The 22,953-nt window shown below is 36.7% G+C and overlaps 1 long non-coding RNA gene across 1 annotated transcript; it reads right to left on the bottom strand.

Annotated features, from left to right (window-relative positions):
- LOC109830586 lies at positions 856-2,200 on the bottom strand. Its single transcript, XR_002244341.1, has 2 exons — positions 1,893-2,200; positions 856-1,122 (listed from the first exon to the last, which is right to left on the bottom strand). It is a non-coding gene; the product is annotated as an uncharacterized LOC109830586 (long non-coding RNA).

Genomic DNA, 22,953 nt, shown 5'->3' with positions numbered 1-22,953 from the left:
AATTTACGAATGATGGATTGAAACCAACCGGTATATATATTCCTTCTGATTCTTTCGATTTCATGCCAAAATGATGTATGACATGAGTTTCGAAACGAAAATGCACTGATAAGAAAGTAATATGAAAATGAGAGGAATATAATTTTTTCAAAAGGAATTAAATATTGTTTCAGCAATGGAAAATAAATAAATAAATAAATAGATAGATAGAGCTTTTAAGCAATACGAGCCAGATTCAAAAGATACTGAAAAGAAAAATTAATCGTAAATTTGCAATGGAAAAGGTTACAAAGGATCTATAAAATAGGTTTTTTAAAAAAACGTAGATATTTGTGGGTCTTGTGAAACTCCTTTTTTTTTGGTCCTATGGAGGATAGGGGTGTTAAACGGGTGGGTTTGGGCATTAAATGGGCGGGTCATAAATGGGCGGGCATATTTTACCCATTTACCCATTTATGGCACATTTAAGATTTTCTAAATGGGCGGGTTTTTGCCCGCCCATTTAATAATCGGGCCGCCCATTTGCCCGTTTAACTATAATAACTATATATATATAATACTTTTGTGGTGTTTCTATAAACTTTTAGGGGTTTTTTATAAACTATGATAGCTATATCGTGATACAGTGAATTAGTCGACACGGTGAGAACAATGTTGAAACGGAGCAGCGTTATGCAAATGAGACCGTGTCAACTAATTCAGCCACAAACATCATTGACATAACTACCTCACACACTTATAACCCTGCAGCATCGAGATATCAATAAAGCCAGTGGAAATCATAGACAAGAAACGTTCTCAAAATGTTCAAACATGTCAAAGCAACCTGTACTGTAACAAGAATATACACAACACTTACATACCAAGTTTTTCGATTATATTAATAACAATATATGTTCTTCTAAGCATTACATAACAAGGGAAATAAACGAAAAGAAAAGGATAGAATTGCAGACCCAAGCATATAAGTTTACGAGTGCTACATTCAATTCCAAATTCAAATAATCGAGGCTGGCATACATTGCCATACAAACAGAAGGCAGGCTTTGAAGAGTAGGCATTGTGGCGCGTTATCCATGATGTCAAGGCACAAATTCCTCTCATACACAATATACCAAACACCTGCAAGTCATAAGAATCTTTATGTTAACACTACAATACAAAATAAACTAGTCGTCCTCATTTTATAATTTTTAAGAAAGAAAGCCCTTTGGAGAATGAGAAAAACCAAAGGGGAGTGAAGAAAATATAAATCCTGGGTTCTTTTTCTAGGGGATATTCCGAAAACAAAGGGACAAAAGACTAATTTCTCTAGAAGTAATGAGAACTTAGCAGCTCTTACCAAGAAGAACTTGGAAAGCTTGGCCCTGTGATTTTTTTACCGGTACATTGCAACATCGTCAGGTGATGTCAAAGCAGCAAGCAAAGCACAGAGTCTATAAAGCCACTGCCGAAAAGTGTGGTGACAAGAAATAATAGTTTTGTGTACAAATGATATAGTGTTAATGTATAGATGATATGATTTTGTATTATGCCTTGGTTCAGCTATGAAGACAGAGAGTTCAGGTTCTCTGATGCCCTGCTCTAAATTTATCAGCCCACTGGCAATTTCTGCAATTCATACACTATTATCAATAGTTTTATTTGTAGAGATATCTTCTATAGTATGTGAATTTAGCTGTTTGTAGATGAGGGATCAATTTAAGTAATGAGAACAAAGGGACAAAATTTCTATGTATTAACAGTTAATCAGCTCTTACCAAGATATTCTTAGTCCACAATGAAATGGGGAAAATATTTTTATGAATTTTTTTTTGAAACATCATAAATTTGGGTATAATTGAAGTACTGAAGATTCATAAATTTGGGTATCAACCAAATATCTTTCATACCTGTGATTCAAGATTTGTCGTGGTAAGTGCCCTTTCTGCATATGTATAACGTTCATATCGTTCAAGAATATTTTCCATACTGCAAAAGAAAGTTAGTCACCAGTCGTTAGATTCCCATGTCGTACCGTAAGACATTACTAAAAAACTTTAAAACTCAAAACTAAATTTATGTGCGTCTTGCTCATCCCCGACCACAAGAATTCCGAAAGAAACCTTGGAGGCAAACAATAAAAACTGAAACAAGCTTATCATTGTTGTTAATTAAAAAGAAAAAAAGAAGCAAAGGGAAGATTAATTAACCAAATTTGTATATTTCATGCTTATTCCGTAGCCCTGACAACAGAAAACAACTTGCTTGACAGCATTACATATTTAGTAAACACTAGCTAATTATCCTAAAGTGTATTTTCTCAAGAAAGGTCACTTAATCAAGACTGATGGCAAACATGTGCCAAAATAACGGTATGATATATATATATATATATATATATAGTATAATATATATACTATATATCACGTAATATATATATGTATATATATATTATAGTAGAGGAGAGAGAGAGAGAGATTAATGGGTATCCTTGTCATAAGGAGATGATTTCCTCCCTTGACCTATGTGTCACAAATCCTCACGCATCCATCATACAGTATGAGAGAGAACATGTGAGTTGTGTGGCGGATTTGTGCCTACGTTTATGGAGGATGGTGGGGATTGTGTCCACATAGGCGACAAGCGAGGGAAATCCGCCTCCTATGACAGGAACCATTACATCTCATATATATATATATATACTATATATATATATATATATATCACCTCATATAGCTAGCACAGAGAGAGAGCAGGAGACAATATCTCCCGAAACCTTTTCCATGGTCAATATCACCCTTAATTTTTTTTTAAATATTACATTGGTATTCTAATCTATTCTAATTATCCTATGTCCTTTAAATTGGTAATTAAATAATTTATCCTATTCATAATGGACTTAACATGTTATTAGATAAAAGATATAGTTTGATAAAATTTAAATCCTTTACTTATTTTAGTTCGTAGAAAAATCTAAAAAACATATGCTAGACAACACCTAAAAGTTTTTGAACTTTGTAAAAATATCCTTTAAGATTTTTAAATTATAAAAATAACCCTACAAATTTAAAATTTTATTAAAACATCTCAAAAATTATAAATTTTACTTATTTTAATTCAGTTAGAAATCTAAAAAACATATGTTATCTAGAAACTGAAAGTTTTTTGACTAAAGAGAAAGTATCTTGTATGTTTTGAAAATTATAAAAACATCCCTAAAAATTCAAAATTTGTAAAAAAACACCTTAAAAATTTTAAGCATATAAACACACTAAAAACCTAAAAATAACACAAATAACCCCAAAAAATTATGAAATTTATAATAAACATTCTGAACTTTTTACAAATTGTAAAATAAAACCCTCAAAATTATAAAATTTATAAAAATACTGATAATTTCCAACCTAGTAGTACATTAAAAATATACAAATTACAAATATCTCCTATATAATTTATAATTTATAGAAAACACTCTTAGAGTTTTAAAAATTATAAACAAACACTCAAAATTTAAATTTGATAAAAAACACCCTGAGAATTTAAAACTTATTAGTAAATTGAAAACATAGGAATTATAAATAGTCTATAAACAATTTATAATATGTAGAAAATACATATAAGTTTAAAAAATTATAAAAACCCCCTAGAATTCACAATTTATAAAAAAACACAATGAGAATTTCTAACCTATAGACACTAAAATGAATATACAAATTACTAACAACCCTTAGAAAATTAAAATTTTATAAAAATTATTATACTCTCTTTAAAAGTATAGGTTTAGAAAAAACTTTTTATGATCAATATTACATATAACTTTTTTGAAAAGAACATAACTAATTAAAAATCTATTAAATTTAAAATTTACAAAAAAAAAACACTTTTAAAGTTTAGTACATTACAAATTACCCCTCCAAAGTTTAAAAAATTTTAATGGTTTTTTATAATTTCTTGATATCAATGTAACGTTTAATAGTTTGGTGTATTTATAAATGACAAAATTTTAGCGTGTTTTTTATTTACAATTTTTAAAACTTTTGAGGGTGTTTCTTTTATAGTTTTTTAAATTTTTATTGTGTTTTCAGTGTAATGCGTAGATACGTCAATTAATGATGATATTGAAGAGTAAGTCGTTCTTAAGATGTATTAGGTTGTAGTCAAGTGTCCACATCACTATTCTTAGGCAATATAATTTATATATGAAAAAATGTTCAAACAATCTATATAGTGGTTAAAAGGATTTTGACTTTAATATACTATTTTTTATGAATTATACTTAATGTGAACTCACTATATAATTTTGACTATGATCATCATAATTTTAATACGTTTGATTAATTGACTATATAGGTATATAGACCATAAATTACTTTACTTTCTCACATGAACTAATATTTGATGCTTAATAATTTAAATTATTACTTTTAAATTTAATATAAAGAGGAGCTCTAATAACTTTTATTTATTTACCTATAAGATAATACAATCTCAATTCCTATTTTTTGCTTGAGATTTATTCTATAGTTATGCGTATCAAAGTAGTAACTAAAATAATAATTATTTATGCTTAAATTAGGATGATTATAGTTGGTCACTCACCATAAAATTTTCTTGAAGATGTATGTCTTACTTCCAATAGCTATCTGCACTATCCATATATATTTTATAAATTAGTTGTTAATTTGACATGTTAAATTGCTTTTCCCTTTTAGAAATTTCTTTTTTAATTTTTGAATTATATAATCACTATATCACCATTCTAGCATAGAAATGATCTTACTCTAAATGGCTTCAAGCCAATATTTGAGTTGAACTGAAGTGCATATTATTGATACTATGTGTATATATTTTTAAGAAAATCATGTCAACACCTTTTTAACAGAAGATATTATTCTAACCTCTGATATTATAAAAACTAAATGTAGCCAATTGAGTGATTAGCAAAAGAGAACTCACATCAGAATAGCGTGAATAATAAGATAAAGAGGAAAGATAATTATATTACCAATAGCACTAGCAATAGCAATCTACAATATAAAAGTTAACCTATTTTGTGGAGACAACTACTGGACATAAGCATTGAGGTTTCTATATATATATATTTTATAATTTATTAAAAATAATCACATAATCTTATATAATAAAATTTATTTAATATTGAATATTAATATAGTTGTGATAATATTGTTATTAGGAAAAAAATTCATAAACCAGTATGTTCTTTACGATATATAAGTTATGCACTCCAAATTCTTGTGTCTTTTATAAAGATAAAAATTATGAGTACGAGCCATTAACATTTTGCTCTCACAACAGCAAAATTCACTTAGTAGATGTAGATATTCCAGATGAGTTATATATCCTATATACAATACAATTGCCCTAGATAATGTAAATATAAATGAAACTATAACTAAAAGTTAATGTGAATATGAGTCAAACTGTTAGACCCTAATGCCACTAGGAAAGAACCCTAGAGAGAGGTGAATAAGGTCTTATGCTAATCTAATCTGATTTAATACCAATTAAAAACTTATTAACAAGTTATCCTAGAAAATAAGACATGTAACATTTATATGCAAGGATAAACAATATAAAAAAGGGTAAAATAAACAAACTACAAATGTGATAGGGCAATATACACAAAGAGTAATAGACAATAGCGATATAAGATAAACACAAAAGTAAATGTGTCAATGACAAACTCAAACACAAGCAAATGATCGCGAAGCTCGGACCTTCCGTCCTACGTCTCTGCTCCCCACTCTCGGGGAGAAATCCACTATCACACTGAGTTTTCGACGCTTACCCAAAAACGTTTACACCTCACACTCAGTTTTCTAGATCATCAAAAACTTTACAATCAATACTCTCGTAATCTCACTCTACACCCTCTAAGTGTTGGTCTTTAGCCGTGTCTTCCTCAAGTGCTCAGATTTACAACCTCTTCCTAGGCTTTATTATCGACATCACTCCTCTTGGGACGACCCCGTTTCTCACGACACACTCCTCTCGGTGTATAAGTGTATTACAAAGTGTATCACACAATTAGGCTTAATACAATAAATGTTTGTTCTCTACTATGGATGAAAACACAATGAAAGCTCACACTCTAAGTCACAAACCCACAACCCCAAATTATACTATGTATGCAAATACAATAAGCTCAATAGGTTGTGTCTAAGTCACAAACCCACAACCCCAAATTATACTATGTATGCAAATACAATAAGCTCAATAGGTTGTGTGTGAACAAACAACCCCAAATTATACTATGTATGCAAATACAATAAGCTCAATAGGTTGTGTGTGAACAAAGAGTATAATTAAAACAAACTAAACTCAATATAAATCTAGCTTAATAAAAATGATGATCAATAATAAATATCTATAAAGCTAGAAATTAAGTTTAGGAAAACTTCTCTAAATAACAAGATAGAGAGATGTGAAATTGAAGCCCAAAACACCAAAGGATGATCTTCTCCTCTTGTGAAACTTTCTTCACTTGAAAATCAAACTTTAAACACACTTAAAACAAACTAAAATATTTGTAAACTTATTTTGAAACTCTCATAAACATCCATGAGAAACAATAAAAGTTGAGAGCATTTTATAGCCTCTTAAACCATCCAAAAACCCCCAAAAACCCATAAAAACAAAAACTAGCCGTTATAGGCTGAAAAGACCAAAATCCCCCAAAATTCAGCATTCTAGAATTTTACGTATCTGGATTTCTAAAATCAATTACAAATAGTAAATCAACTCAAAAAATAATAAAATTTTGAGCAAAGTTTTTAGAAATGTATACAAACATGTTGGAGAAATAATTTCTAAAATATAACTTCCCAGTTGAGATAAATAATTGTTTGAACATAGATACTATAGATTCTAAAAACTGCTGAAATACCTAATTTTGTAAAATCAATTCAGCATAGTAAATTAACTCCAAAAATGATAAAATTTTGGAAAATGTTTGTAAACATGTAATAGAACATTTTAGAAAAAGAATTTCTCAAATTATATTTTATGAGATATAATTTATTTTATAAACCGTTCAAAACATGAAAATATATTTATATAAGTGTTGTTAAGTTTTCATGTTTATGTGGCTAAACACTTTATTTACCAAAATCAAAAATGATAAATATGAAATATGTATGTATGTATATAAATAAGTATATTTGTTTCATATTTATATAAACTTAAAAACTATAAAACCAAAAAGTGTATGTGTGTATATGATTGAGCTTAAAGTATCAAACACACATAATATAACACGTAAACTATTTACCCAAACTTGATTAATCTTCAATATGCTCTTCTTGGTAAAATTTATGGATGAAGCTTGAACTTGAATCTTTGACTTGAATTGCATTGCTTCACTCTATTATTTTCGTCAACCTCTATTTGATATGATCATTTTGGCACAATTCCATCTAACCCCCGACTCATTGTTTGTCTAGAATAAATAAGAAAACACAAGCACTCGACAAGCAATATTTGTTATAAATTATTTGTTAAAATATCATCAAAATAAAAAGGCTAACAATCTCCCCCTTTCTGATGATGGCAAACAATTTACACAAAGAGATATGCATGATACGAAATTAATATATAAATTGTGATCATCATGCATAAAATCAAGGAAAGCTATACTCACAATATTTCTCCTCCTTTGACAACATCAAAAAGGAAAAAACAATAAAGGATAAGAGAGCATAAAACAAATTTGCATAGGTGAGTATAAAAATAATAAAGGAATATGGAATGCTCCCCCTATCAAAATACCTTAAAGAATATATGAAATGAATACTAAGACAAACATATGTGAGTAAAAGCATATATATAAAGACATGCTAATCATAACTCACATGTAAAGAGACCAAGTGAACATATATATGTATCATTAAGACAAAGTGTCACAAGGGTCTAAAACATATTTATAAGATATTTATGTATTAAAAATCAAAACCAAAAATCAAAAACCAATGATTAATTAATAAATCCTTAAAGCCATAAAAGATACCAAAGGAAATATGTTTTTTAGGATAAAACAAACCAATATCAATTTGTCATATATAACAATAAAGCAAGAGAGGCAACCATATCAAGTTCTTGAGCTTGTTTCAACCATATAAACATTTAGCACCCGGTAAACATGATTTGAGAAATAAACACCTAGTAAACTCGGGGGTTGTTCAAACACAAACCTCTCATGATAATAAAAAACAAATAACATGAAAACAAAAGAATTCATCAAAAAATTGTTTTCATTTTTAAAAATTTCAAAAACACAGTTTTTAAAACCAAGAAATAATAAAAAATAAAAAATATTAAAAATCTTGGTTTAAAAAGATTTTGGCACCCAAGCATTCTTAGTGTCGAAAGACTTATGGATATGACCCCTACTATTTAAGCTCAAAGCCCTAGGGTAATGATCCCGTTTGGGCGCATGTGGTGTACGAATACGGTCAAAATAAAAATTATACAAATAACCTTTTTGGTTGCAATAGGTGTAATGAAAAGGGTTAAATGATTTATGTTGACCAAGTGTGTGTGCACGGGAATCATTTGTAAATAAATATTTTCTTTTAAAATCATTTTGTAAACGAGAAACTCTTTTCAAATCAAAACAAAATTTGGTCAAATGACCAAAACGACCACAATAATCATATTTGTACACATGAGCATGCTTATGATGAACTTTATGTGCATGTGTGTGTGTATAATGTGATGAAGCTTGATGGAATGCATAAGTGTTAATATTGTTGGATTTTATGGATTTTTATGCATTATAACAAAATTTAGCAAGATGACCTCTGCGGCCGCAAATAGAGTATTTATAAACCTTGTTATACATGTGTGCATAGTGTGTAGGAGTCTTGGAAGAATTTACATGGGACTTTGTACATAAGTCCTTAAGCTTGTTATTATTTACAATGCATGATTTAAGCGTTGAATCTAAAGATTATATGCGGTCCTTAACATGATTCAACTCATTTATTTTCACAAATGTATTGTTATTAGAAGTAGAACATATATAAGTATTTGCAAAAGAAGCAACTTTATTTTTCATATTCTCTACTTCTAATATGGCATTATCTTTCTCATGAGTTAAATTAGCAACGTTTGCAGTTAAAACAATATGATCCAATTTTATTTTTTTATTATTTTCTTTGTGGGTCACATTCTTATTAGAAATTATATCAAACTTAGATGCTAACAACTCATGATCAAGTTTTAATGCAGCATGCTTGTTTTTTAAATTATTAAAATTATTATGCAATTTGTTATAGGTATGCATTAATCTTTTATACGCACATGCGAGTTCATCCAAAGATAAATCACATTCGAATTCGGACTCACTTATCACACTAGGGCTATCGCCTAGTGGCTGTGTGCATGATGCTCCACATGAACTTAAAGAAGAATCCTCCAGAACTTGTCGGATTACCTCCAAGTTCTCTTGATGTGCTTTAATAAATTTTCATAAGGTGTAAGCACTATCAAAATGAACAAACTTGTTAGAAAACGACGAGTCAAAAGCATTTAGCAAATATTCTAACAAAAATTTATTCATTGTAAATAATCTTTTATTATTTTTACTCCACTTGGATTTCTCCAAAGTGGGTACAATATAACCACAATCAATAATTTTCCATAAATCAAAATGTCTAGATCTAACAAAAAGCTTAAATCTAACACACCATTGAGCATAGGAAAAATTATCTAATCGAGGAGTAATATTAATGGCATAGTCTAGACTAGGTGCACCATACATATCCATAATATATTATGCAAGCAAAATACAAAAATATCAAAACTAGATTAGCAATAATATGAAAGCTTGGATCTTTAACTCAAGGCGGTTAGACCACAAATCAAAGAGCACCAAACTCTGATATCAATTATTAGACCCTAATGTCACAAGGAAAGAACCATAGAGGGGGTGAATAGAGTCTTATGCTAATCTAATCTGATTTAATACTAATTAAAAACTTATTGACAAGTTATCCTAGCAAATAAGATATGCAACAATTATATGCGAGGATAAGCAATATAAACAAATGGTAAAATAAACAAACTACAAATGTGATAGGGCAATATACACAAAGAGTAATAGACAATGACAATATTAGATAAACACAAAAGTAAATACGTCAATGACAAACTCAAACACAAGCAAATGATCACGAGTTTGGACATTCCGTCTTACGTCTTCGCTCCCCACTCCCGGGAGAAATCCACTATCACACTGGGTTTTCGTTGCTCACCTGAAAACGTTTATACCTCATACTCGGTTTTCTAGCTCACCGAAAAGTTTACAATCAATACTCTTACAATGCCATTCTACACCCTCTAAGTGTTGGTCTCTAGCCCGTGTCTCCCTCAAGTGCTCAGATTTATAACCTCTCCCTAGGCTTTACTACCGATGCCACTCCTCTTGGGATGATCCCGTCTCTTACCACACACTCCTCTCGGTGTACAAGTATATTACAAAGTGTATCACATAATTAGGCTCAATACAACAAATGTTTGTTCTCTACTATGGATGAGAACACAATGAAAGCTCACACTCTAAGTCATAAACCCACAACCCCAAATTATCCTATGTATGCAAATATAATAAACTCAATAGGTTGTGTGTGAACAAAGAGTATAATCAAAATAAACTAAACTCAATATAAATCTAGCTTAATAAAAATGATGATCAACAATAAATATATATGAAGCTAGAAATTGGGTTTAGAAAAGCTTCTCTAAATAATAAGATAGAGAGAGATGAAATTGAAGCCCAAAACACCAAAGGATAATCTTCTCCTCTTGTGAAACTTTCTTCACTTGAAAATCAAACTTTAAACACACTTAAAACAAACTAAAACACTTGTAAACTTTTTTTGAAACTCTCATAAACATCCATGAGAAACAATAAAAGTTGAAAGCTTTTTATATTCTCTTAAACCAGCCAAAAAACCCCCAAAACCCACAAAAACAAAAACTAACCGTTATAGGCTGAAAAGATCAAAATACCTCAAAATCCAGCATTCTGGAATTTTACGTATCTGGCTTTGTAAAATCAATTAAAAATAGTAAATCAACCCAAAGAATAATAAATTTTAAGGGAAGTTTTATACATGTATATGAACATGTTGGAGAAATAACTTTTGAAATATCACTTCCTAGTTGAGATAAATAATTAACACAAATATTATAGATTCTGAAAAACTACTGAAATACCTAATTTTATAAAATTAATTCAGCATAGTAAATCAACTCAAAAAATGATAAAATTTAGAAAATGTTTGTAAACATGTAATAGAACATGTTAAAAAAAGATTTCTTAAATTGCATTTTCTATTTGTGAGATATAATTTATTTTGTAAACCGTTCAAAACATGAAAATATATTTATATAAGTGTTGTTAAGTTTTGTGAGATATAATTTATTTTGTAAACCGTTCAAAACATGAAAATATATTTATATAAGTGTTGTTAAGTTTTCATGTTTATGTGGCTCCGTTCAAAACATGAAAATATATTTATATAAGTGTTGTTAAGTTTTCATGTTTATGTGGCTAAACACATTATTTACCAAAATCAAAAATAATAAATATGAAACATGTATGTATATATATATAAATAAGTATATTTGTTTTATATTTATATAAACTTGAAAACTATAAAACCAAAATGTGTATGTATGTATATGATTGAGCTTAAAGTATCAAACACACATAATATAACACCTAAACTATTTACCCAACCTTGATTGATCTTTAATATGCTCTTCTTGGTAAAATTTACAGATGAAGCTTGAATTTAAATCTTTGACTTGAATTGCATTGCTTCACTTTACTATTTCTGCCAACCTCCATTTGATATAATCGTTTTGGCACAATTCCATCCAACATCTGACTTATTGTTTGCCTAGAATAAATAAGAAAACACAAGTACTAGACAAGCAATATTTGTTGTAAATTATTTGTTAAAACATCATCAAAACAAAAAGGTCAACACAAACCACAAATAAAAGTTTAATGAACATTTTGCAAGTAAATTCATATGCAAAATTCATTTACGAATTGAATGATCACACATCTTTTGAAAGCTTCAAGATACTAATAAATATAGTTGTTATACTAGTTCAATGTGTTTAAAACTCACAAATAGTAGATCACGTGACCACAGTCTGGGTTGAAGAAAACAATAACAATAATTCATTGGAGAGAGATTATTGAGTTGATGATCAATCACACAAAAAAATTTATTTTCTTTTTTTAATTTTTTTTATCAATTTAAATAATCATGATATTCAACCACGTGCATTACATGTGCATCTCAACTAGTAACTAAATAGAATAAGTACATCTCTAAATTACATCCACTACCATTAGAAAAATCAATCCAATTAAGCCCCATTCTCTACTGTTATCCAATATTGATTGAATCTAATATACCTTCAATATTAACTAATATTTTTTAGGGAAAAATGCTTCCAGCCCCCAAAAGCTAAGGAAACATGCTTCCCACCCCCAAGACTTTGTCAACGGGTGTTTTACCCCTAAAAATAAAGATTCTGTTCTCTAAGCCCCCAAAACACAAAACCCAAGACATTAAAATATGTGAAGACCATAATACCCTTCTCTCTCGCTTTCTTTTTTTATTAAAATATGATGAGCATTATTTTATTATTTTTGTTTTCTCTCTCTCTTTATCATGAAGTATTGAGATGATAGTTGAAATGATTGATGAGGATTATTTTATTATTTTTGTTTTTTTTATTATTTTGTCACTAGGCTGAGCCACCATTTGGTGGCTCCGCCAAGACCGAGCCACCATTTAGTAGCTCGGCCCCGGCCGAGCGACCAAATGGTGGTTTGTGCCTGAACCAAACCGGTTCGGTTCGTTTTGTACCTGGTTTAGCTAGTTTTGAGCTAAAAACACGTTTTGACGGTTTTTGATAAGTTTTCACGGGATTTCTTATGTTCCAGAGGTTCCTAACTGCCTAGATATCATCTCTAAACGTGGTTACACAGTTGTCAGCTGAGGATAAGGCTAAATCCATTATTCTTATCCAAAAATCCCCTAACCGTACCGAAGCCTATAAATATAAGTCTAGGGGCTTATTTCATAGGGGCGAAAAAATAATCAAGAGTGGGAGGTGCTGCTGGTTTTGTGAGTGCCTACCAACGAATTTCAGAGAGGGTTAGCTAGATCTCGGCGGTCTCCTGTGCATAAAGAGTGGATTTTGAGAGATCTGATGCCTGTTTCCCCTATTCCTCTGGATTTAAGCTTGGTCTTAATCCCGAGCTTGGTCGAGATTACCATTTCTACGAATACTTTCTTCGTGAAGTAGGAGCTTTGATTATCAATCTGTTAACCGGATCTGATCCACGACGGTCTGTTTGCAGTGAAAGTTGATTTCTTCATTGGTGAATCTATTACACATTTATCGATTATAGATTCAAAGTAAAGTTGGTCTTTTTATAAGACTTTCTTACACAATGAAAAAATAAAAAAATACAACTCTCTTCAAACAAACGCAACGAGTGTTTATCGCCCGTTACTTGCGTGGGATCTTGGCATGTGACGGGGATGTTGATATCCGTGGACCACCGTCGATCAGATCTGATTACTGAAAAATCGGACAGAGCTTCGTTGATTCGCAAAGAAATCAAGAAACCATAGCGCTTATCTCGGCAATGGTGAGATAATTGTTCTTCTTAAGATTATCGCAACGGGATAATCTTAAGGAACAGACCCGAGGAACTGTAGATCTGACGAGCTCCTCTTCTTTATGCCGACGAACTCGATCCGATCTCTCCTCCTCCTCTCTGAAATTCATGCACCTTCAGTCTTCAATCCGGCAGGGCTTCGCCTAATCTCCAAAATTCTAGATCTGAAAAAATAAGGGCCTGAGGCTGTATTTATAGGCTCCAAGGGAGTTCGGGTGGTTGAAACTGCACAACGGCTGAGTTTTAGGCCTGGAGACATGCCTGGGTGTCTCAGTCAGGCCGAGACACCTTGGGGTGTCTCGCTTGTGCCGAGACACCTCGGGGTGTCTTAACTCAGGCTGAGACGCTTTTGTCCGCACATTCGTCCGTTTCCGCCGTAATTTCTTTGTCCGAACTCTGATTTGAGTGATTCAAAGTGCGTTGGAAAGCTGATGAGGAGTTCTATAAGCTCTGATGATTAGATCATTGTGGATTAAGCTGGGATAGGAGCGTCGTTTCGTCTTTTGTAAGCGATGCGGGACTCCCGATCAGTTCGTGTCTTCGTTATTCTGAAATTCCGTTACTTCACGTAGTTCATCGATTCACTTCATGTGTTCATCGATGTCAATCAAGCTTCTGTGACTTGGATAGTGACGTTCCTCATCTCCTCTTAGCTTTGAGCTGCTCACGGAGACCTATAGGTAATTTTCGATGCCTACAGATACCCCCTCCAAAGCGTTTCAGACTCGTTTCTTTTATAGAAGAGGCTGGAATACTTTGGATGTGATTGGTCCAGCCTTCGATCGGTGTAAAGGACCTTTAATTAGCTTCAACTCTTGGTTCCTTCGATTTTCAGTCTATTCGATGCTTTGACGAATAGCTGAAGTCCTTCCGGCGCTGCGTTTATCGCCTGGCCGTCGTCGGAGTCTCGAGTCTACAACCGGTGAGTTGGGTTTGACTCGTGTCATTGAATTGACTTAGAACTGACTATTTCCGTCGCATCGGCTCTTTCATTGCAACGCATTGATTGGCGTTGAGCTAGGGTTATGCGTTGACCAGCATTGACCTAGGGTTTCAGATCGCCTGACATTGACTTTTGGTCGCAACGCGTTGACTGGCGTTGACCTAGGGTTTTGAACGTCACACATTGACTTTTGGTCGCAACACGTTGACTGGCGTTGACCTAGGGTTACGAACGTCGTATGTTGACTTTTGATTACAACGCGTTGACTGGCGTTGACCTAGGGTTACGAACGTCGTACGTTGACTTTTGATTATAACGCGTTGACTGGTGTTGACCTAGGATTACGCGTTGACCGATGTTGACCTTAGGGTTTTGAGTGGAGTACGTTGACTTTTGGTTGCAACGTGTTGACTAGCGTTGACCTAGGGTTACGCGTTGACCGGTGTTGACCTAGGGTTTCGGATCACCCGACGTTGACTTTTGGTCACAACGCGTTGGCCGGCGTTGACCTAGGGTTACGCGTTGACCGGCGTTGACCTAGGGTTACGCGTTGACCGACGTTGACCTTAGGGTTTAGATCGTCGTACGTTGACTTTTTCATCGTAACGCGTTGACTGACGTTGATCTAGGATTACGCGTTGACCGGCGTTGACCTAGGGTTACAGATTGCTCGGCGTTGACTTTGGGTTTTAGACCGCCCGACGTTAACACAGTTTATACTCATACGTTTTCTGGAGTATACACAGTTTAAGCTCTTAAGGTATTGGAGCATGGTGGTCCCAAGTGTCGGGGCTGTAGGACCAACTCTTAAAGCTGATTCATCTGTATGTGTGGATCTTATCTTAATGTTGTTGGATAATCGAGTCACGAGACCAACTAACGGAGCTGATGCGTCAATGACTCGCATTTATAGAATTTTTGGCAAATCCTCAGCCATCAACGGGTTTGATGAGCTTTTACCGACTACCGTTTGAGTCGGGCTAGCATGCGTATTGTTTAAGTCCGTTCCGTATGTGACGTTAAGCTAAAAGAGTTAACCCTTTTAGTGCTACGATATTGAATACTAAAAGAGTTAACCCTTTTAGTGCTACGATATTGAATACGTAGACTTCTTCTTTCTCCTGTGAAAAGACAAAACAGCGACATGTATCAGACGTTGACTTAGGATTTTTGGCAAATTCTCAGCCCTCAACGGATTTGACGTGCTCTTACCGATTACCGTTTGAATCGGGCTTACATGCGGATTGTTTTAATTTCATTCCACATGTGACGTTGTGCTAAAGGAATGAACTCCCTTAGACTTGATGCTACGATATTGAATACATAGACTTTGTCTTTGTCACGGGAATAGACTACCCGACAACGCGTGTTAGGCGCTGACTTATCCTTATGTAGGATTCAGGATAAAAGTCCCCAGAATTGGATTCTGATGTCTTCTTCAATCGGTAAAAGACTAAACCGGCAACGCGTATTAGGCGTTGGCTTATCCCTGCTTAGGCTTTGGGATAAAATTCCCCGTGCGTGTGAAGCACGGATTTTGACATTATTAATAATAACCTGCCACAATATTGAATATGTGGGCTTTTGTCCTTTTTACGGTTAAGGACTAACCGGCAACGCGTGTTAGGCGCTGACTTATCCTTACTTATGATTCGGGATAAAAGTCCCCAGACTGGATTTCTGGTGTCTTCTTCAATGGGTGAAAGACTAAACCGGCAACGTGTGTTAGACGTAGGCTTATCTCTATTTAGGAGTCGAGATAAAGTTCCCAGTGCATGGAATGTACGAATTTGAAGTTGAGAATTGTGTCTTTTCTCAGGGTAAAGACGAACCCAAAAATGAAAGAGGAGGAATTTTATATTCTATCTTCTGGCACCGATGAGGAAGAATTTTATATTCTGTCTTCAGTTGGAAAGGAAACTCGAAGTGGGATCTCTACCCCCAGAATCCGGAAAGATGAAACTAGGAGTGGGATCTCCACTCCGAGAATCGGAAAGATTCAAGTAACCCTAACTTTTATAGGATTGGTTGCTTGATCCAAGAAAAGAGTTCCTCATTTATTGAGGGGAAATTCCGATTTTGACCCTAACTTTTATAGGTTTGGCTGAAAAAAGAAAAGATGGAAGTCTTTCGTTTATCGAAAGGGATAACTCAATCTTAGTCCTAACTATCTGCAGGTTTGACTAAGTGAAGTTGGAGACGATCCTAACTTTTATAAGTTTGATTGCTCAATTTGAAAGTGGACCTCTCGTTCATGGAAGGAATCGAGAGGGGAATCTGGCTTTGGCCCTAACTTTTATAGGTTTGACCTGAAAGCAAAGGGAGTGGAATACAAGTAGCAGTAGAAATACTGGTTTGTACTAGCCACTCGATGGAGGATTTTGATGTTAAGTGATCAGGACTTAACACGTCAAGCTTTAAAAATTGCCATGAATTAGCGGATAGAAATCTTAGTGGACTCATCGTCAATTGATTTGATCAGTGGGGGATTTTGTGAGGAAAGGTTGATCTGTCGTCAAACACCAATAGGAGTTTTGTGAGGGAAGATTGATCCAACGAAGCGATCGAATCTCGTCTCAGCAAAAGAGTGTTCGGAAATCATAGTGGGGGTTTAGTGTTTATCACTTTGTTTGTAATGATCGGGTTATCCCTAAGAAAATTACATATAGTATTCTTCCGGGAACTTCCCGTTATATGAATCATCCACCCCCAGCTTCTTCGCGAAACTACGTTTATCATTGCATTCGGTTACGTGATCAGGTTATCCTTAAGAATATTACATATAAAAATTCTCCAGGAACTTCCCATCAATGGTAGGAAACAGTTTAGACTCATATACTAATTGGAGTATCAGGGAGCAGTTTAACCTCTTATACCGGTCGGAGGATTGAGAAGCAGTTTATACTCTTATACTTGTCGGAGTCTTGCCGCTCTCATTTGGCTTATCCCAGTGTTATGACGCCGGCTTCAACCAAAGTCTGAATGCTATTCTTTAAAGTAAAGTAAGTCTTGGTGGGATGAAGGACCCTCCTGTGGTACGCGCAGTACTTCGGATCCGTAGTATTGTCAGCTTCCTCCTGATTCGTGATGGGTGGCAGTTTAATCTTGTTGTTTTCAAGAAGGGTCTCGAAGATGACTGGAACGTCTTCGTCCTTGAATGAGTACTCTTTTTGGAGCCTCGAATCCGAGGTCTTCTGCTGTCTTCGGGGCTGCTGTTGCGACGTCTGATTAACATCAACAACTGTTGTAGGTGCTTTCCCTTCATCATGGGAAATGAGACTCGGATTCAGAGGTTTTGCCATCGGTTGGCTTCTTTCGACCTTCCTCCTTTTGAGGAAGCGTTCGACCTGCTCTCCACGCACCTTCAACTCTTTCCAAGTATTGAGCGGCTCTACTCCCATAACGTCCAAGATGTTAATGGACAAGTTGTTATGACAGGTCTGCAAGACGAATTCCTCCGTGACGGGATCCTTGCAGTTTATTGCCTGATTACGGAAGCGTTTGATGAAGGTATCCACCGACTCTCCGTCTTTCTGTTTCTCATCGAAGAGTGTCCTGATTAACACTTCAGTGTCATCATCGAAGAAATGACCGAGGAACATGCTCTCTAGGTCCTCCCAGCTAGTGATGCTTGCAGGCTTGAGACGGTGGTACCAATCGAAAGCGGGCCCGCGAAGGGTGCTAATAAATGACCGGACCATCAAAGGCTCGTTGCCAGAGATCACTCCCAAGTGGGACTTGAAATAGATCAGATGCTGAGTGGGGGAACCCTTCCCGTCGAACGACGTGAAGTTGATCAGGTTGAACTTCACCGGATACGGGATCGATTCCCATTTTCTTGGGTAAGGACACGGAATCCCGGTCTTCTTCACCTCTTGAGCAGACATCAGGGCGTCAATTTTGCGCTCGAGATCCTTCATCTTTTCGTCCTCATCTATATCCTATTTTGGACAATTTTCGAGAGGAATAATGCGGCCACCCCAAGCCTCATCTATATCCTATTTTGGACAATTTTCGAGAGGAATAATGCGGCCACCCCTAGTGTTATCATCATTGGTGGGTCCACCCCCAGCGTCGTTATTTTTAGTGGGGCCACCCCCAGCGTTGTGTTCATCCACATCTGAATCGCTACCTGCTTGGTTAGCAGTGCTGCGACGGCTGGACTCACCTAGCTGATTCGACAAAGCTCGGATTTGTTGGTCGTGCATTTGTCTCATCTCATGCATAGCCATTTTCATTTCAATTTTGAATGCTTCTTTCTGCTTGGCTAGAGCATCCTTAATGATTTTGGCTATTTGCTCGGTGTTGATCATGAACACTTCCCGAGCTTGTCCTATGCTAGACGTTGTATCGTCAGAGGTGAGTGCGGAATAAGAATCCGAGAGTTCGTCATCGGAATGGATTCCTTCACGGACTCCCTGGTAATCATTATGTTCCGACGGCTTCTAGCTGAAGCTAAGATATTCGTTGGATTATTCCCGAACTGACTTCTCTTCCTGGAGAAAAATTAGGGTTGGAGCTATTTGAGCTAATCGAAGACTTTCCCTTATCGACCACGTTGATAGTAACTGTTGGGAGTTCGTTATCTTGAACAACCGATCGTCTTTTGCGAAAACACCTTGATTTGGGCTTTGATGCTTCAGTGGAGACCCTCTCAAATACCGAGACCCTCTGTGGAGCGGTCTTGGGACAGCTACACGCTGATAATACTGCCCTGATAATTTTGGTACACGGATAGTGAGAGTCCGCTTCCCGGGTACTTCTCTTTCGAGATTTATTCGTACCCCCAGCCCGATAGTACAACTCATCGACGTTGCGGGCAGAGCAACCTATCGGCTGTTTACATGAATTCTCAGGTATAACACATTCTTCTGTCTGACGCGTTTTCATCTGAGTAAATATCGCCTTGTTGGCGTCTACAGGAGTCACACGCTTGGAATCACACCTTTGTGAGGATGAAACCTTAATGGGCTGTTGGCGTCTACAGGAGTCACACGCTTGGAATCACACCTTTGTGAGGATGAAACCTTAATGGGCTCCTGGTTTTCTGCACGCACCGCCAAGCGGGCCATTGTAGAAATTAATTTGTTAGGAGGTTGCGTACGACCCCCAGTCCGGATGTTTGCTCGAAGCTCCTTCAACGGTCTCAAGCTTTCCTTAACAGACGCTTTTCCTCGATCCTTGGGTAGAGAACCGATACGATCCTTCAATGGGACTCTAGATTTGGGAAGATTCACGCTATCATAGGGCTTCACCGGAGGTGTAGGAGCAATAGGAGCGGGATCTAAAGTTGACAAAGGCCGAAGAGCAGCCTCGGATGCTTTTGTCTTAGGCGCTGATTTGACCTTTGGCATCCAAACTTGCTTAGATCTTGGTGATTTCTTAACTGCCTCTTCCTTTTGCATTTCCTGTGCTTTTCGCACAAGGGTCCGGGCATACGCAAGCAAGGCGCGGCGCTTCTGGATTAGCTCCTCGAGAGTAGAGCGGGTTCGGTTGACACGAATCCATTCGTTAATTAGAGGTCGAGAGGAGGATTCCGATGCTGGTCGTGGCGATAGATTAGCCACTTGGCGCTTTCTGAACTCCAGATCTGCTTGGTAATGGAGTCCATCCACCTGATCCAAAGCCTTGGCGAATTGGCACGTGAGGCGTTGACATTTCCTTTGACGTGCTCTCTTTGATAGGGTTGGCGCGCCTTCAGCAGTCGGCTCCTTGATCGCGTAGGAGTTCAGATCTGCAACAGATCTGCAGATCTGGTCTCATTAGATGCCGGCGGATCATTACAAGGTGTAACTATAGCAGCGACGGCGTGGAGATTGACTTCTTGGGCCTTCAGATCTGGAGACCGGCGGAACTTCTGGGAGGAGGAGATCTTCCTGCGCTTATGAGGAGGAGCAGATCTGGAGGAGGAGAAAGAGATGTACTCTTCAAATTTCTGCTGGTCGAATTCGTACTCGACCTTTTCAGCCACGGGGATCTTGATCGTTGGCTGCGGCACGACAGCTTTGGCAGCGAAGCTGTTGGCTCCCACTGTGGTCTCCAGTTTGTTTGCGGTGAAAGTTGATTTCTTCATTGGTGAATCTATTACACGTTTATCGATTACAGATTCAAAGTAAAGTTAGTCTTTTTATAAGACTTTCTTACATAATGAAAGAATAAAAAAAATACAACTCTCTTCAAACAAACGCAACGGGTGTTTATCGCCCGCTACTTGCGTGGGATCTTGGCCTGTGATGGGGATGTTGATATCCGTGGACTACCATCGATCAGATCTGATTACTGAAAAATCGGGCAGAGCTTCGTTGATTCGCGAAGGAATCAAGAAACCGTAGCGCTCATCTCGGCAACGGCGAGATAATTGCTCTTTTTAAGATTATCGCAACGGGATAATCTTAAGAAACGGACCCGGGGAACTACAGTTCTGACGAGCTCCTCTTCTTTATGCCGACGAACTCGATCCGATCTCTCCTCCTCCTCTCTGAAATTCATGCACCTTCAGTCTTCAATCCGGCAGGGCTTCGCCTAATCTCCAAAATTCCAGATCTGAAAAAATGAGGGCCTGGGGCTGTATTTATAGGCTCCAAGGGAGTTCGGGTGGTTGAAACTGCACAACGGACGATTTTTAGGCCTGGAGATACCCCTGGGTGTCTCAGTCAGGCCGAGACACCCTTGGGATGTCTCGCTTGTGCCGAGACACCTCGGGGTGTCTCAACTCAGGCTAAGATGCTTTTGTCCGCACATTCGTCCGTTTCCGCCATAATTTCTTCGTCCGAACTCTGATTTGAGTGATTCAAAATGCGTTGGAAAGCTGACAAGGAGTTCTATAAGCTCCAATGATTAGATCATTGTGGATTAAGCTGGGATAGGAGCATCATTTCGTCTTTTGTAAGCGACGCGGGACTCCTGATCAGTTCATGTCTTCGTTATTCTAAAATTCCGTTACTTCACGTAGTTCGTCGATTCACTTCAAGCGTTCATCGACGTTAATCAAGCTTCTGTGACTTGGATAGTGATGTTCCTCATCTCGTCTTAGCTTTGAGCTGCTCACGGAGACCTATAGGTAATTTTTGATGCCTACACGGTCCATGGATATTAACGTCCCCAGCACAAACGAAGTTCTCACGCAAACAACATGAGATAAACTGTTGTTGTGCTATTTGACTAGAGTTGTATTCTTTTATTTTTATTATATAAGTCGATCTTATAAAAAGATCTACTTTCTCTTCTTTTTTCGAACTTGTAATCGATAAATGGTTGTAATAAGTTCGTTGGCAATGAAATCAACTTTTGACCCAAACACGCTGGCGACCACAGTGGGAGCTAACAGCTTCGCTGCCGAAGCTGTCGTACTGCAACTATGGATCCGGATCCTGGTTGACGAATAGGTCAAGTAAGAGTTCGACCAACTAAAATTCGAGATGTATCTGTCATCCTCCTCCTCTAGATCCTCCGCCCCCCCCCCCCAAGCACAGAAAGAGCAAGGCCCCCGTTGTTGTTGCCATCTTGCCTTGCAAAGCCCCTCCGGCCTCCAACGAGGCCAGATTTGCAGATCTGGACTCCTCCTCAATCAAGGAGATAGTCGCTAGAGGCGCATGCAATTTATCAAAGAGAGCTCGCCAAAGGCAGCGCCAACACCTCGCGCGCCAGCTGGCTAAAGATTTGGAGCCAGTTGACGGAATCCGCTATGACGCGGATCTGAAGTCCAGAATGTGTCAAGCACCGCAACAGCGAGCAGACTCCTCCTCCTCCAAGTCAGCGATGAATGAATGGGTCCGTGTCAAAAGGACACGTTCAACCCTCGAAGAACAGATCCAGAAATGCCATGCGTTACTCGCGCATGCGCGGATTCTCGTGCAAGAAGCGCAAAAGCTGAAGCAGGAAGAGGTTGGCAAGAAGCCACCAAAACATAACCAAGTCTGGAAGCCAAAGTCCGAAACAACATTGAAAAAAAGTTGAACAACGCCCAGAACTCGCGAACCACCTTTGGCTGGATCGGCCAAAACAGAGCCACCAAATGGTGGTTCACGCCTGAACCGAACCGGTTCGGTTCGTTTTGCACCCGGTTCACCTTCTGCAGTCCCGTCTAAGCCTCTGACAGCCCATGTTCTTGTCCCGATGAATCACACACCTCTGGTAGAGCCCCACGACTGTGTGGACTTGTTCCGATTCAAGATGAGGATGGCGAATCGCCTGGATCCTTTGCACGAGGATCGAGGCAAAGTTCCGATCAAAGAACGCTTGGCTCCGGTGACTGAACCCCGAGCAACTACTCGAGCTGGGGGTCGCACTCGCC

Source organism: Asparagus officinalis, chromosome 2 (genome assembly GCF_001876935.1).
Source record: "Asparagus officinalis chromosome 2, Aspof.V1, whole genome shotgun sequence".
In the NCBI taxonomy this organism is placed as follows: domain Eukaryota; kingdom Viridiplantae; phylum Streptophyta; class Magnoliopsida; order Asparagales; family Asparagaceae; genus Asparagus; species Asparagus officinalis.
Note: the sequence above shows the minus strand (reverse complement) of the source record. Positions and strands in the feature narration are given on the sequence as shown.